The 17152-nt window shown below is 39.6% G+C and overlaps 1 protein-coding gene across 2 annotated transcripts in view; it reads right to left on the bottom strand.

Annotated features, from left to right (window-relative positions):
* SUCLG2 (succinate-CoA ligase GDP-forming subunit beta) overlaps positions 1-17152 on the bottom strand; it is a 621393-nt gene that overhangs the window by 237191 nt on the left and 367050 nt on the right. The window contains exon 13 of one of the 2 annotated variants that reach the window (XM_067043690.1): positions 12125-13136. The exons of the other annotated variant lie outside the window; for it this stretch is intronic. The gene's annotated coding sequence lies outside the window, so the exon portion shown is untranslated. Of the gene's footprint in view, positions 1-12124; positions 13137-17152 lie in introns of those variants that run through there. 2 annotated transcript variants of the gene reach the window in all.

Genomic DNA, 17152 nt, shown 5'->3' with positions numbered 1-17152 from the left:
GACTAGAAATTGAACCTATTATGAGACTGTCTTGGTTTATAAAGGTGGACAATGGCAAATCAGTGAGATTATGGTTCTACCTCCACCCTCTGTTAACTGCCTCCCTTTTTGAAAACAAATATCTTGGCTAGTTTGACATAGCAACCTTGACATAACCCTCCGAAAAATCCTTCAAAGATCACTTGATTATTCCAATATTAGTCAGAGATCCAAAGATGAGTCAAGAATGAGAGTACCACACTGGTCTGAGGAACTACAGGACTAATGCAGCAAACTCTATTTTCTACGAAACTTTAAGTGCCGCAGCCTGATTTTTCTGATTTTCAGATTATGTATTGCTGAAGGAGATCATAAATTATGCTACAGTAAGGACTAATCAATTCTTTTCAACTCATATCCAAATCTCAAATATTCAGTTTCATTTTCCCCATAACTGTCAAACTGTCATAGAAATTCAGTATCTTAACATCTAGACTTTTCTCTTGCATGCACTGAAAGCATAATAATCTTGGTCAGATTATATGCACTGATTTTTAGTTTATAACCTGGTGAATGTGTTCATATCCCATGTAAGTGTTCTTCATTCTTCTGTAATACTAGTCCAGGAACTTTATACCTCAAAAGCTTCCTGTCTTACTTTCTTTGCTTAAATTTCATCCATTGTAATGCCTTTAATTTCTAATTTCTATCTTTAATCTTTGGGGTTTCTAACTTCTATCTTCTAATCTTCAACCTTTTGGTTTCAAAATCTGTCTTTTGAAAGGCAGACCTTCTCAGCTACTACAAATGGACAGCTTTCATATTTTAATTTGGATTCACTGGAAAACCAATTATATTTAGTGGAAAAGGCACATGACCCATATTTGATTCCTGGCTCTTCGTGTTACTGCCCACTCATGGAATATATTCAAATTTCTTAGCCTTTTTTTCTGAACCTGGAAAACGGGTATAACAAAACTAATGCCTCTCCATTAAGATGGATTTGAAGATTAAGTATGCACATATGAGAAAGTTTGTCAACCATAACTTATTTACTTCTTTTTCATCATTATTATTAGGCCAAAGTTGTTTTCTGAAGATAAACACAGACAGTCATAATGATAACAGGAAACTTTATGGAATGCTTACTATGTATCAGGCATTCTACTAACACTTACTTATTTGAACCTCACAGCAACCTTAATGCAGTATTATTATTATTCCCATTTTTTCAGAAGAGGAAACTGAGGTTCAAAGAGAATAATAAACTTGTCCAAGGTCACACAGTCAGTAAGTAACATAGCTGGGATTTAACCTAAGCATTAAGCCCATAGGCTCTTAATCATTTTACTGTATGTCCTCAGCACACAGCTGTGGTAAGTACTCTATATTGGGGATATTAATAAATGTTATACACATACAAAAAGGATTCCATCATTAATTAAGTTTAGGTAACACTCGATTAGAGAAGGTGAAATAGGTTTCTTGACTGAATGACTCCTCAGATCCTTTAGCATGCACTGTGAATCTCTAAGAATGAACCATGGTGGGTAGCGCTTCCTAAGACCAAATTGAATCACAGCTGTTTCTTAATGAGCATCTCCAAGGACCAGTTCCACAGAACACATTTTGACAAATATAAGTAGCAATGACATGCCACTTGAGGGTATGAGAGACAATCCTTTGAAGTAGTGGAGACAAGTGTACAGTAACTCCATTTATACATGATCCCCATTTTATATACGGCCTAACACATTAATTGGGTTACCCAAAGTAAAAAAGGTAAGCATTGCAACCCTCTTCCAAACATGCATGTGTAAAGGATGCTTTTGACTTAACAGAGTTACAGAGTGTGTGTGTATATATATATATATATATATATTTCCTCCTGAGGATGGTTCTCTAAGGCTGACATTTAGAAAAGAAAGATGCACACGAATGAGCTGAGCTTTCACACATCTTCTTGGCGAGAGAGACTACAGATTATGCCAGGGCAGGACGGAGGGAGCTCCAGAAACCAGTTGCCTGCAAGTGATTAATGACAGCAAGGTGATCCGTTCACCCGTCCCAGGCACTTCTCTACCAGGGCATCTGGAATTACCTCCAGGACATATGGACAGAGAGGGAATAAGACTGGTTCCAAATCACTTAGAGTCTATGATACCTTCACAGAGACCCCTGCCTACCCCCCAATAACCCCCGCCACCCGTAAATGAATCTTTGCTTATTGAATTCTTCAGTTTCTGTTACTACTATCAACTTACCATCACTCTCAACTCCCTACCCACCCCCAACACACATACGTACTCTACTCCCAATCAGGGAGGAATCACAGTCCAGCTGCTACTAGCTGAACAGAGAAACTAAAATAAAACAGCTTAAAAATGCATGGATCTGGTCAGCTTCATTGAGTTGCAAACCAAAGGAAAAGGTGGTGGTGAACAAACATTTGACCCACTTTTTAGGACCCCATGGGGCCTTATAAGCCACACTGGATGTGGCCCGCCAGGCCATCAGCACCAGCCCTATACCATCACTCAACCCATCCCATAATATATGCCTACCCTGAATATTCATGGTAAATCCACAGTTATGTTAGGACATTACACTGAGGTGAGACAAGTTATTTCCAAAGGCTGGAAGTCCATGTGCAGTGGATGGTGAGACCATCCTCGTGTGCATTTTGGACACATGATGTCACTGCTCTGAGTGACTCAGATAATTAAAGGGCAGATTTTACTGTTATTATTCTCATTTCTTCTTTCCGTCTTCTCAGCCATCCAGGTATCTCTTACCTGGAGTTCACTTCACTTCACTCTTTGACCCCCTCCTTGCCTAAGCACAGTTTATGGACCCTCCTCTCATATTCTAACCTTTTTTTTTTTTTTTTAAAGAACAGTAAAGGTATACCTGGAGATCACTCTCAAAATAAACACTTTCCATTTAGCATTCAAATGGCTCAAAAAACTGCTTCTCCCTGCATGGCGTCTCCTTACATGGATGTAGATTGGCACCTCTGGGTGGAATCGATGTATCGTTTCCTTGCAGTACATTGTAGGAGATCAATGGTGTCTGTAATATAACATTTGTGCCCCAATGCTATTGAGTTTACTCAGGCAAAATGCCTTGAGACTCAACAAGCTTTGTAGCAGGTGCTATGAACCAATGGTTTCCTGAACCTACTGATGAATCTATTGGGCACATTACTTCACAGGCTGAAATAAAAACTGACTCCAATGCTGAAATAAAATCTTTAATCTTTCTAGAAGGATTACAGAAGCAGCATGGAGAGAAAGTAAAATAATTGGATTGGAATGGACATTTTTCGTTAACTCTGGGGTCAGTTGGGTCCTCTGGAAAGTAGATGCTAAGAGTGAATCAGGAGCAGAGAAGGGTCACTGGAAAGTAACATTTGTGAAAGGAAAAGGGAGGAAGCAGAATCAGACAGGGTCTTGAGACTGTATTTAGGACACATGATGCCACTCCTCTGAGTGACTCAGATAATTAAAGAGCAGATTTTTCTGGCAGCCCTACAAGACTCTGCAGAGTGTAGACTGCACTTTAGAGGAGGCTTCCACTGGGCAGACAAGGTTAAGCCCTGGTACTACTGTGCTGCTCAGTCATTGACTGGGGCTACTCTGGGAAGAGCTTGATCTTGGTTCAAAAGCTAGGGTCGACTGAACGAGGTAACAACAGCTGGAGGCTTTCCACTAACCACACATCTTGCAGTTAAGCAAGGAGTCCTTTCTGGAAGGGGGATCTGAATTAGACATGTCTGCTCTGACTCTCAATGAGCACTCCATCTCTTCCTCATTGTGGAGCAGATAAATGATTGGAGTGTATACAGAAGATCCTCTAACTATGCACTCTCAACACTGGAACTCTCACTGATGCAAGCTGCTATAAATATGAGCAAAGACACACAACTGATCAAAGCACATTAAATATGGCTACAAAAGGCATTAGTGGTCTCTCTGACTTAATAATAAGATCTTTCAAAACTAAGCCTACTTGTAAGAGAGGGGCTTTCTAGATATAGCCTATGGATCAAACAGGCCAAAGTGTGATCTGAAAACTTTCCATTTTCACCCTGGAAAAATCTCTTCCAGGCCTTTCCTATGGTATCACTAAACTCAAGCTACACCATCAGACTATCACCTCCATCTTCAAACCTTTGGCTACATCAAGGTTTGGTTGAATCCTGACTTTTAGTTCTTTATATAGGCCACTTTAATGCCTATAGTTGCCTTTCAACAGGAATACAGAACTTGCTTTAAAATCACAATAAACTTTTGTAACAAGTCATCACCAAACATTCTTATGGCACCACTGCTTCATCGATTATATCCAGCAACTACAGAGGTAGCCTCCCATAATTCCTGCAGTGTAGCAGCTTGGAACTTCCTGTACTAATTCATTTTGCATTAGCACTTAGCAGCAAGAAATCTTGATTCCTGGCACAGAGAAGTAAATTATTTTTGGAGTACTATACTTAGATGCTTTGAGTTTAATTACCTTGTAATTTCCCGGTCATGTTACTACCATGAAGTTACATGATTTTGCAAATTTATTTACAGCCTATAAAAAGAAAATGACTTAGGAAATGAATGTTGCTAAATTGGTCCCTTGTAAGTAGCTCTTTTGTTGTTGTTTAAAAAAAAATAAAAAGCTTTCCTACCTGAAAATGTGAGCTGCTCAAATGCCTACTCTCTCAAAAGTCAAGAATCCAAACCTTGGGTTAAAGATGTCAGGTTACTTAAAGAGGAGTAAGGGATCTTTAAAGAAGACCATTAAAGTAAAGGGGTCAGATATAAGAGGAACAGTCATATCAGAGCCAGGAGTATGGTCAAAGTCTGAAATATTGGTAATATTTAGGAACCAAGGTCAGAGGCTTATAAACAATTCACTGTTTTGTTCTATGGAAATGTACAAAGGTCTGCGATGACCTGAATATTGTACTTGGTAGATACTATTCTATTCTATCTATAGTATATTTATATAGCATAAGGGAATTAAGTGAGGCACTATTTGTCTGTAGGGGAAGTCGAGACTGTTTCCTTCCTTTTTCACCCCAACCTGATTCCTACCTCCCTAGGATCAGTAGCAAGAGACTTGGCCTCCAAAAAATGGAAGAGTTGCTGAAACTTTAGGATACTGATGGACTGACTTTCGGAGGGGATAAACTTTCATGTCACATGTGGCATGGCCTCACTTCTCTTTCTTCCTTTCACCCCAAGGAGATGGTAATAGCCTAGGGCTATTCCTGCAGGGCCTGGAATCTGTCTCTGCTTAAGGGCTCTCTTTCCTTCCTGGTGCATAGCTTTGGAAGGGAACCTAGGGCAGCTTGGTCAAGCTCCATTGCCTACTGTTGGTAGATGTGAGACATCTCTTGTCTCATGGTGACTGAACCAGAATCCTGTGTTTGAGCATTTGGGATATGGGGTTAGAGTCAGAGCCATCCTCATGACCTGTTTTATCTGAGTCTGACTGGGCTTAACTGGCTTTGGAAAAGGAAATTCAGCTTGGTCAAGTATCTTACTAGAACTCTGCCTTGGTGTTTAGGTTCAACCATAATGATACTAACCATCCTATCACTAATGACTATCCCTGGGCATAACTCTCTCATGAGGACCTCAGGGGGAAAATGGGTGGCTGGCCCAAGGCAGAATAGTTATGTTCCTGGGGCCCTTGGCCGTGGGAACAACATGTAGCAAACTAGACTGATCTCAAAGTCCAACAGCCACTCATTGGTAGATGATCAATGCCTATGAAAATATGCCTTACTTTTCTCAATCTGTATTTTCTCACTAGGGACATTTTCCTCTTCCTTTGCCTCTAAACTTTGGCCTCTTCCTTTTCTCTACTTATTCCCCCAGAAGTCATACACTACTTTCTCCCCTAACCTACTGGCTACTCCACATTATTTCTTCTTTATCACCCTTACCTTCCAGCCTCTATTCAGCTGCTGATCATCCTACAAGTTTCTTTCTTCCCAAGCAATATCAGGGACATTTTTACAGCCCATCTGAGAGCAAAGAAAAAGGATGTGCTTATTGGTGAACAAAATGAGTTTCACCATCAATTAACAATTGATTATTCTGACTGACACTGACCATTTTCTGATTGAAATGTTTAAAAGGAGCATTTTCAAATTTTCAAAACCCTTTTAAGAGTACAAATCCTACTTTTAAATGACATTACATGCTTTAAAAAGTTCCTAAATATTTAAAAAATGACATTACAGGATCCAAATGTTGCCAAAAATAATTTAAAATAAATATTTTACACATATTACTCTATTTACTCTTTGTCTGCATTCCAGAAACAGTAAGCAATCAGTACACGTATCAAATTCTGGAAACAAAAAGGCATGGCATATTTAGCATGTTTTATTAAAGTTAAACCAGCTGGTGGCAGTTTGGTAACTGAAGCTGTATCCCAGCTCACTGAAAAGTCTGTAATATTGCACTGCACTCAAGGCAAAATAGCCGTCATGTGAATTTAAGTTCCAGGCAGAGGTTATGTAGTTCTTGTTGCCCTTCAGGCTAGAATTTTATTTTGGAGGCTAAGATTTATACATGGCAGGCTATATAGATTTTGTCATTTCCGCATTTCTAAAAATTAATTTCCAGAAGATTATGTTCTCCTAAAAAAGTGTAAATTCATTGTATCTCTATTTTGTAGTAATTGTTGTTACTAAGGACCTCGGATATGGATGCCAAAGACAAATCTAAATATGCAATGATAGGGCTTCCCCGGTAGCGCAGTGGTTGAGAGTCCGCCTGCCGATGCAGGGGACACGGGTTCGTGCCCCGGTCCGGGAAGATCCCACATGCGCGGCTTAGGCCGCTGAGCCTGTGCTCCGCAACAGGAGAGGCCACAACAGTGAGAGGCCCACGTACTAAAAAAATAAATAAATAATAAATAAATAAATAAATATGCAATGATAGAAATTATGATGAGACGGTGTTCCTCAAGGACAAGGAGGTAGCATCCATGCAGCCAGAAAAGCTACAATGACAGTGAATAAGCTATGGTCTCTTGCATCAAGTTGAGCCCCTTTTAAGGGATATATATGTGTAAGCATTACGCTATATTAATTTGGTATGCTGATATAAAGTACCATGGAACTACAGAGGAGAAGCAACTAACATTGCCTGGTTAGTTGAATGGCAGGTATGAGATGATGTTAATGATTCAATAAAGGCCCCAGAGAGGGGGTGATGTTTAGGCTGAGCGTTGACATATGGATTGAAGAATGCCATGTGAAAAAGCAGGGAAAAGAAATATGTACCACAGGTACCAAACAAGAGGACTAGAAAAGGTCTGTACAAAATGTTGGAGTAGTCTACTAGAAAAATCTATCAACATTCCCTGCTCATGGTCCCTCCTGGAAAGGCTGTCCTACACTCAGCCCCTGGAAGGGACAGCCCTGTGTACCTGCTACCCGTTCAGTGAATGCTGATCGGATCAAAGATGGATGCCTCATCCAACACATGGTTGTTAAGTAGCCAATCAGACTGTCTTTAGAGAATGTGAAGTAACAGACCAGAGATACTTCAGCTGGAAAACTGAGACATGAAAGTCCATATTGTGGCCCCTGTGGTGACTATCATAGGCCGTATGCAGGGCCAGAAAGCAGACGGGGCTGGTCCACATGTAAACAAGAATGCACAGAAACGGCAATGATGAAAGAACTACATGTATTTTGCTTCCTATCTTCTGATGTTGTATTAGTCAAAATATACCAGGTTATACTACATCAGGGGAGGGCAAACAAGAGCCCTTGGGAGAGCCCAGTCTAGGGTCTGTTTTTGCACAGCTTGAACTAATTTTTTTTTTTTTTTTTTTTTTTTTACCATTTTAAGGATCATAAAGGAGGAGGAGGATCAACTACCTATGTGGGCCACAAATCTTTAATAGAAAAAAATTTGCCAATCCCTGCACCAAATCTTTGAAGCTTTTAATGAGAAAGGTTCATTCCTTACTCATGCTATCACCTTGGAGCTTTGCTCTGAGGCCCCTTGTTTGGGAAAGGAGGGGGAGAGAGCAGGCATCGTGCTGAATACTGCTAAACGTTGTGGCACAGGGAAAACACTCCAGAAAGTCTGGCACCAGTGATCAAATGCTTCAGTCTGGAAGTGACCCACATCACAACCATGCAAAACACACTGGCTGGAGCCTAGTCACACAGACCCAGCCAACGCAAGGGGAGGTACAATCCTACCACGTATCACAAAGGGAGAGAAAGAGAAATATTTGACCAACAGTGCTAAAGATTAAAACAGATGCCTGAAAATAGTTGTATCCACACTGGAACCACTTTGGAATAAGGTTCTGTTCCTTAGAACAACAAAAAGACTTGAATAGAGGACAACTGCCAGCGAGGAGCCATATAAAGTTAGGAGGAGTCAGATGAGGAAGGGTCTTATATGTCATGCTAAAGAGTTTACAGCTTTTTCTGGGTTCAATGGCAAGTCTTAATATACTTTAGTGAATAGGAAAAAGGACCAACTTAGGTTCTAACAAAGGAGTTACCTGATTAGACCAGGATTTTAGAAAAATCACTCTATTGACCACATGGAAATATAGATTGGAAGATGTACTGAATGGAGGACAGTTAGGAAGCTATTGTAGTGGATGAGGCATGAGGAGATGTGAATTTGAAATAAAGCTGTGCTCAGGAGTATGCCCAGACAGCAACACTGGGGGAAAAAAAGCATAAGAAGTAGATTTATAGGACTTGCTGCCAAGGAAAGTGGGAGGCAATAAGGAGTGAGGAAGCCTGAGATTTATGGCTTGCACAACAAAGTATTAAAACTAATAACTGAGAGAAGAAGGTGGAGGAGAAAATAGGTCACAGGCCCTGCCCATCAGGTGTGTTCTCTGAAGATTCTGAGATTAACTTTTGATCTAACAACCTGACTACATTCCTCTTTCCTTAAACTTTTCTTTTTGGGTAAGTAAGGAATAAACTTCACATCTTCAATTCTCTGGGACTCCTTCTCCTGTTAGATTCTCTAAGTGCCAAATGGACAGTATTTCTAGATTTCTACACAGCAATCTACCATTTCGAAATGAATCGTGGCACACAACAGAGTATATACCCAATTTATTTCTTCAACTCATACTGACTGCTATGCCCTCAGCTGCTTGTCATGAAATCGGGCATGTGACAATGGAAAAAGTTTACTTTGCTGCAGCTTAGCTCAGATTTTTTCTCTGAAACGAACTGGAGATGGAGTTTAATGCTCAACAGTAGCTAATCAAATAAGTTAATGTATATGAGGCAGAAGGAAACATAGATGATTGTTCTAAAAACAGATTGAACATAGTTTATTTGGGATATGCTTAAAATGCAGGTGTATGCAATGAAAATCAGAGGCACGAGTCAAGAGAGACAATGGATCTCAGATTCCTGTGTAGGGTTTGGTGGAAACGCATTCATGACCAGTAATGTGGCAATTTTCATACTGCATTGAACTATGAACTACTAATGAGGGTCAAAACTTTGAACATATCATTCAATGTCATTGAACATAGGTACTATAAGGTAATATCAATAAACCATGTGTTGTATACATTCTTTTGTTTCCAGACTTTGTGGCCCCTCTGTTTGTAAGCTATAATAATTGTGATTATTACAGATGTCATTTACTTTTAGTGTCTGTACTGATCATTTGCCTGGTTGCTCTCAGATCCATTTGTATACTTTCTCTGTTCTGCTCTGCAACACAGGAAATGGAACGCTGAAAACTACAATTCCCAGGGTCCTTTGCAACTGGTATCTGGCTAGGTTCACCCAATGGGAGGAGATGTTGAAAGACTGGAGGGCAGGAAGAAAGGAGCAGCCAGGATACTTCTACCCCCTTCTCTGCTTTACTTGGCATCCCCTCAGCAGCTGCATCTCCTGTGTGGTCCCAGTTTCTACTGGATACCTGTTCCCTCTGTGCTCCTCGTTCCCTCTGGGAAACCCCTGCTTTAGCCCCCGTTCATACTGAATTCTCCTGAATTCCAGCTTTCAACTGACAGTCCCAGCCACAGAGTCCCCCTGTCCAGTTCCTCCTCCAAGGCTGCAGCTCCCTCCAGGCGTCCCTGACTCCTGGACTCTGACAACGGCATCTCCTCTCCTAGTCGCTCCAGTTCTAGCTGTAGTAGTGCCTTCTTGTACTTGTTAAACTCTGGGTTGGCTCACCTTTCCCTGCTTACTCTCAGCTCCTCCAACACCTCTGCAACTAGATCCCTCTGCCTTTTTCTCAGCTTTATAATTAAGATGTAGTTGACAAATAATACTGTCATATATTTACAGCCTGATGATGTGAAAGGATCCCCACAATGCAGTTTACTAACACGAGATCCCTATATTAATCTCCTTCTATTCAGTACCCGGCAAGGGTTCTCTATACAGTCCATGAAGATGAGCCGTAGCATGAAAGATGGCTTCCGGGAGACACCTAGAGTTAGGAGGCTAAGTCAGTTACAGGAATAAAGGGACAAGATTCTGAAGCCAGACTGTGCGGGGAAGGAAAGTCTGCACTTCAGAAGGTTTTATTTTATTTTATTTTATCTATTTTATTTTATTTCATTTCATTTCATTTTATTTTATCTATTTTATTTTATTTCATTTCATTTCATTTTATTTTATTTTATTTTATTTTATTTTTAGGATCTTTTGCTAAATGGATATTGTGGAAGAAAGATGAAAAAAGGCCCAGGGTGGGCTCATATTCCTCTTCGTGCCCAAGCCCCTCCCCATTCTCAGGGTGCAAAGTCTCAAGCAATAATGGAAAACCCATTAACAAGCTATTCTCCATATCCTCACACTAAAACTCACGCTGAGAGAAAACTTGGCTGCTTCCTCTGAGAATAAAATAGAAAAAAAAGAGACATTAATAGATTAATAAATTATTGAGAGTTAAATCAATCAGTAAACAGCATCCTTTAAAAGCAATCTTTTGATAACTTTTGTAGGACTGAAAAAGGAGCTTACCTAACCTCAGTTAAGTTGCCTGACTCTGGATATGCTTGCTTTTTTTTTCCATACAGGAGAGAGCAACACATTTTGCTAGAATCAAAGGGTTTAAGAAACCCAGGCAACATGAAAGCAGAACATGAACAGAGGCAGTGGAGCCTAAAGTTAACCTTATGAGTCTAACAGGCCTGGGTTTGAATCCTAGCTCTTCTGCCTACTGGCTGTGCCTCAGTTTTCTTAACTGTAAAATGGGAATAATAGCACCTCTCTCTTTGTATAGTTGTGAAGATTAAATGAGATAACTTTTGTGAAGTACTATCAAAGCATGGGAACACATCCCATTTGGCTACAGAGAATAAGGAACAAATCCCAATGACTACATTTATTAGCAGGGTCAAACTTCTCATTTATTTGTAAGACCACCATATGGTCCCACATGATAAATGCTCTGGTGATAATGGAGTGAGTAGCATGGTGAAGGTTCACACATGTTTGGAAACTCAATATCAGCTTAAGTGGATACAAATACTGGAAACCATTTACTTTCTTTATTTAAGGGTTTGATGTTTTGTTTTGTTTGCTTCAACTGGCAACATTTGTTAAACCTGTAGAACCTGGACATTTCAAACTTGCAATGTTTTGGAAGGACTCTCTTAGAAAGCCATAAGGCTTAAAGGAATAAAAAGAAAAGCCATAGATGGAGAAAATATTTGCAAAACACATATCTGAAAAAGGACTTGTAGCTCCAGTATACAAAGAACTCATAAAACTCAACAATAAGAAAACAAATGACCCTATTTAAAATGAACAAAAGGTCTGAACATACATCTCACCAAAGAAGATATACGAATGGCAAATAGTATGTGAAAAGATACATCATAAATCATTAGGGAATTACAAATTAAAACAAAATTTAAATACCTCTACATACCTATTAGAATGGCTAAAAGTTAAAAAAACAAAAACTGACACCACCAAATGCTGGCAAGAATGTGGAACAGTAGGAAGTCTCATTCATTGCTGGTGGAAACTCAAAATAGTACAGTTACTCTGGAAAATAGTTTGGCAGTTTCTTATAAAACTACATATAGTTTTACCGTATGATCTAGCAATCACACTCCAAAGTATTCATCCAAGTGAGTTGAAAACATGTCCACACAAAAATCTGTATATGAATGTTTACAGCAGCTTTATTTATCATTGTCAGAACCCAGAAGCAACCAATATGTCCTTCAGTAGGTGAATGGATAAACATACTATGGTATACCCATACAGAGGAAGTAAAAAAAAAGTCAGCAGTAAAAAAAAAAGTGAACTAAAAAGTCACGAAAAGACACAGAGAAACCTTAAATGCATATTCTAGGTGAAAGAAACTAGCCTGTAAAGGCTACATACTGTTTGATTCCAGGTATGTGACATTTGGAAAAGACAAAAAACTATAGAGACAATAAAAATATCACCTCAGTGAAATTATTCTGTATGATACTGTAATGGTGGATACATGACAATGCATTTGTCAAAATGTATAGAATGGTACAACATGGAACACTAGTGCAAACTGTGGTTTCTAGTTAATAATAATGGGTTAATATTAGTTCATCAATTGTAATAAATGCATCACAGGAATGCCTAGTTAATAATAATGGGTTAATATTAGTGCATCAATTGTAATAAATGCAGCACAGGAATGCAAAATGTTAATAATAGGTAAACTGGGTAGGGGAGGTATATGGGAATTCTCTGTATATGCTGCTCAATTTTCTATAAACCCAAAGTGTCTCTAAAGAATAAAGTCTATTTCTTTTTTTAAAAAAAGTAATTAGGCAACTATGATCAACTACTTGTTATTTTTATACAATAACTCTTGAAAAGTGTTACTTGGTATTTTGGGGGAGAAAAATGTCAAGTACTAGTGCTAGTGACTGAACTAAAAAATAAATGAAGTATTTGCATGCTATGAGGGAAATCATAATTTTGGAATTACAAATCCTATTTCTACCATTTTGCAGGCTGTGGGATCTTGGACAGGTTAATTAATCATGCTGGGTTTATATTTTCCTACCTCTAAACTGGAGCTCATAATGAGACTCAGAGGCTTGTCATAAAAATTAGAGAATATATGAAAAGTTCTAAGCCTTACGACAGGCTCAAAAAACGGCAGAGATGATGGTCCTAAAAATGATGCCTAGAGAAAGAGAAGAAGGAAAAAGAAGAGAGGGAAGAAATAAATAATTTGAAGATTTAAGAGGGCTTCAGAATATTGCAGGTTTTTCATATTCAATTACTATCATTACTACCGTCAGCAACCTAAGACTCTAGATTCAAGCATAACCCTACAGGTTAGGAAAAATGATAGGGAAAAAAGTAGCCTCTTTAAAAATAATTTCAAAAATAAATTCAAATTGTGTATGAATCATATTGCAACTCCTTTTTATAGCAAAGGGGGAAAATGCCATTTAACTAAGCCTTAAGAAATTTGAAAAAAATAACCTGAATATTTTACCAAACAAAACTTTGCCTCAGTTTCCACCTTTGCTTTCACTTTACATATGTTTGAAAAATAGTTAAAACCTAATCAGGACATATCAGACAGTTTGGGTTTTGTTTTGTTTTGTTTAAGAAATTCTACTTGCTTCTTTTACAACTTATTTTTCTTCCTGATGTGAATGATACGTCAGATAGAAGCCAAGGAGCCAGGTGGAATGTCCCAGTTTCCACAGGAAGGCTGAAAATCTTTAATTGACTTGAATGAGGAGTCCTGTGCCCTGGATTTGCTGGAGAACCTCTATTTTAAGCGACTTCTCTTATTAATCCATTTCGGGGACACTATTTTCCAAAGCCCTGATTTTGCCTAGATGCCAAACTATAAGAAGTCATATGATTTGGGGCTGCATCAGGTCTATTATTTAAAATGCTAGAAGAGACTCAGCATTTTAATAGAAAAGAGTTAGAAACACATAACCTCATTTGACTGGGGATAAAACTGAGGTCCAAAGAAGGTGGATTATTTGTCCCAAGCCCCACAGCTAGTACTCTATAAGCCAAGATATACACCCAGATCTGTGTGACTTCAGAGACCTTACTTTTAACCCCACATTTAATTTCTTGGTTCTTTAACCCGACACCCAAGTGGTTCAGTCTTTGGGATGAATCCCATTCTAAAAGCACAATTCAGTGGGCAAAACTAATTTAAAAAGAATCCCATTCTTTGCTCAAATCATCAAGAATATTAAAGAAGAGCAAATGCACAGTCCAAACACATGAAATTCTCATTCCTCTTCCACGCTCACAGCCAACAACTGTCCTGTAATAACCTCCAAAGTACAGTCCCAACTGCTCCTTTATCCCAGGACAAAGTGCCCTTCTTCTCACTCCCTTTGGTTAAGTAGATCAGCTCATGACTGTAGGCCTAAATCCTTTATCTTTCCCTTCCTTCCTCCCATTTCACTCTCTACTCCCACCCCACTGTGCCAGCCTCATTCTCCCCGGTCTGCATCCCCCAAAGTCCAAAGAGCCTGTCTTATGAAGTCAGAGCTTCCCTAGGCAAAATCTATCTCAGAACTTTTATTTTAAGCAACTGTGGGGAGGAAAGAAGAGTGGAACATTCTCAAGTTGTAAATGCTAATATTTTGCCTTCTTTTTTACACTGGTGAGATCTCCCAAATCAGGTCCTAAATCTCACTCATTTCTGAATCTCTCATAGGCAGTTTCTGGTTGCTGGTCTAATTACATTGCAAGAGACAACCCTACTTTTTAACATTATATATTCAAGCTTTCGTGGTAAAGCTTTGTACACTCAGAAATTTAATAAACTATTATTTCCAGCTGTTACCCTTAGGATGCTTATTAAATTTTTATCATCCATTATGGTAGATTATATTTTCCCCAAATGGCTGCAATAATATATATCTCATCCCATACGCTCTTCTTACAATGTGTCTTTGACACCCCTGCATCAGGAGGTAGCATTGGTGTTCTCTCCCCTAGAACCTGGGCAGACTTTTGTAAGTGCCTCAACCAGCAGAATACAGTGGAAGGGGCAGTGGCTTCCAAGGCTAGAACATAAAAGGCATTATAGCTTCCACCTTTCTCTTGGATCACTCATATTGGGGAAGCCAGCTGCCATGCATTGAGGACACTCAAGCAACCCTGTGGAGAGAAACTGAAGCCCCCAACCAATAGCCAGGACCAAACTGCCAGGCATGTGAATGAGTCATCTTGGAAGTGGAGGTTTCAGCGTCAGTCAAGACTTCAGATGATTGTAGCCCCAGCCAGCATGGGACTGAAATTACATGAGAGACTCTAATGAGAACTATCCATCTGATACATTTCCTGAAATCTGACCAACAGAAACTGGCAGAGAGAATATATCAACATTGCTAATGAAGTCACTAAATTTTGGGTTGATTTTAAGTAGCAATAAATAAATAAGGCAGCCATTAATGCCTAATCTTAAATTTGTCCTAGCATTGAGTAAGTCAATCTAGGCTAATTTCAATGTAGCTTTCAGAGAAGGAAGAGTGTCAAAAAAAGTTAAGGCCAGCGTGGAGAGAGTGGGTCCTTTTTTTGCTCCAAGAAAACAGGGGGGACTGGGACCAGAGAAAGATGCCCTAAGATGAGTGCACTCAGAAAATAGACTACTTCTCAGCCTTATTTAAGAGACTGCCTGAATTGATACAGTTGCTATGGCCAAACCTTAATTCTCTGGATGAGGAAGAGCATTTGTTTATCAAAGTGAGAACTGAGATCTTTCTCACTAGAGCCCTGAATGGACTCTTAATCAGGGATCATAACATCCACACTCTGTGACTTCTCTCCTGTTTTGGAAGAAAAATCCATCTACCAAGTATAGGCAAACAGGAGCTTCTGGAAGCCTACTGTTAAAGAATTCTGGGAGCCCTGCAGTCACCTGATGATGACTTCAAGTTCAAGGAGGCATTGATGCTATTTTCGGGGACACAGGTTAGGCTGGCAACTATCAAGAGATGTAAGTCTCACTGCAGGAGGTATGTGGTTTGCTGTCCAGAAGATTCTGACAGGTTACGGGGAAATGCATGATATTCCAAATAAGCCATTTGCTCAGCAGGAAGGAAAGAAAAAGATACTCTATGTTTGTGGAAATATAATTTTCGCTTTCCCTATTTTCCTCCCTTCTCCTGAGAACCCACCTGTCCTTTCATTGGCTCAGGTTCACGCTCTGTATTGCCCAGAATGTCTCACAGGAAAGGGAGCCTGCCAGATACCATTAGAAAGAAAGAATTGGAGCTGGTAATTCATTTTCTGAGGCACTAACTTCCATGTGAAATTGGGTAATTCCCCCTTTGACGTGAGACAGCAAACAGCTGTTTGAGGGAGACATTTTGAAATATGTTTCTGAGTCAGTTTGCCCCTCTTAGCTTCAAGGAGTAAAGGATCACTCAGCTTTCCTCGAGCCATGGGGGTTATTATAAAAATAAATATGGAAATAAGCAAAACAGATTAGTAGATGAGACTTTGCCTCTTGACACACAGACACAAGAAACATCAAATTCCTTACTTTTTCTAAGTAAAATAAAATCTAGTATCACTTTCCCCCATGTCTCACCACCATATTGGTAGAAAATCTTAATCTTTTTGGAGAAATGGATGAATAAGTGCCCTGGAATCTATGGAAGTCCAGTAAACTTGGGAAAGAGTCTCTGATGTGCATACGCATTGTGGGTGGCAGCTAGGATGTTCCTTGACTCAACGCCTATAATTCATTCAGAGACACTCATGGCATCCACTCCCTTTTGGATTTCAGCTCCCAGGGCCACAGCATATAGTGCTCACTCTGTAGACACACACATGCCGCCTTTATTATAGGTCTGCCTCCTGTGAGCTGTGTGGGAGATGATGGTCGTTCCCTTATCATGCCAAGGGAGAGGAGCCCAGCTCTTGCTCATCAACCGCACCCTCAACCCCGAGAAGCCTGACAATGGCGTACCAATGTGGCTGGTGTGAGTACAGTCCCAAGACAGGTAATAAGAGGGTGCCTTGTCCATAAACACTGTGAAAACAATAATAAAATCCACATTTTTGCTTCTTTATGATCACCCTGCAGGCCCTTTAAGAATACTCATCTCTTCCCAGGGGCAGACCTCTCCTACTTCTTACCCTTGGATGCCTCTGCCTTTTGAACAATCAAGCATTATGTCCCTTTGAGCATAGGTTTGGAAAACA

Source organism: Kogia breviceps, chromosome 10, assembly GCF_026419965.1.
Source record: "Kogia breviceps isolate mKogBre1 chromosome 10, mKogBre1 haplotype 1, whole genome shotgun sequence".
NCBI classification, from domain to species: domain Eukaryota; kingdom Metazoa; phylum Chordata; class Mammalia; order Artiodactyla; family Physeteridae; genus Kogia; species Kogia breviceps.
The sequence above is the reverse complement of the archived record's forward strand: the minus strand, read 5'-3'. Positions and strand labels throughout refer to the sequence as shown.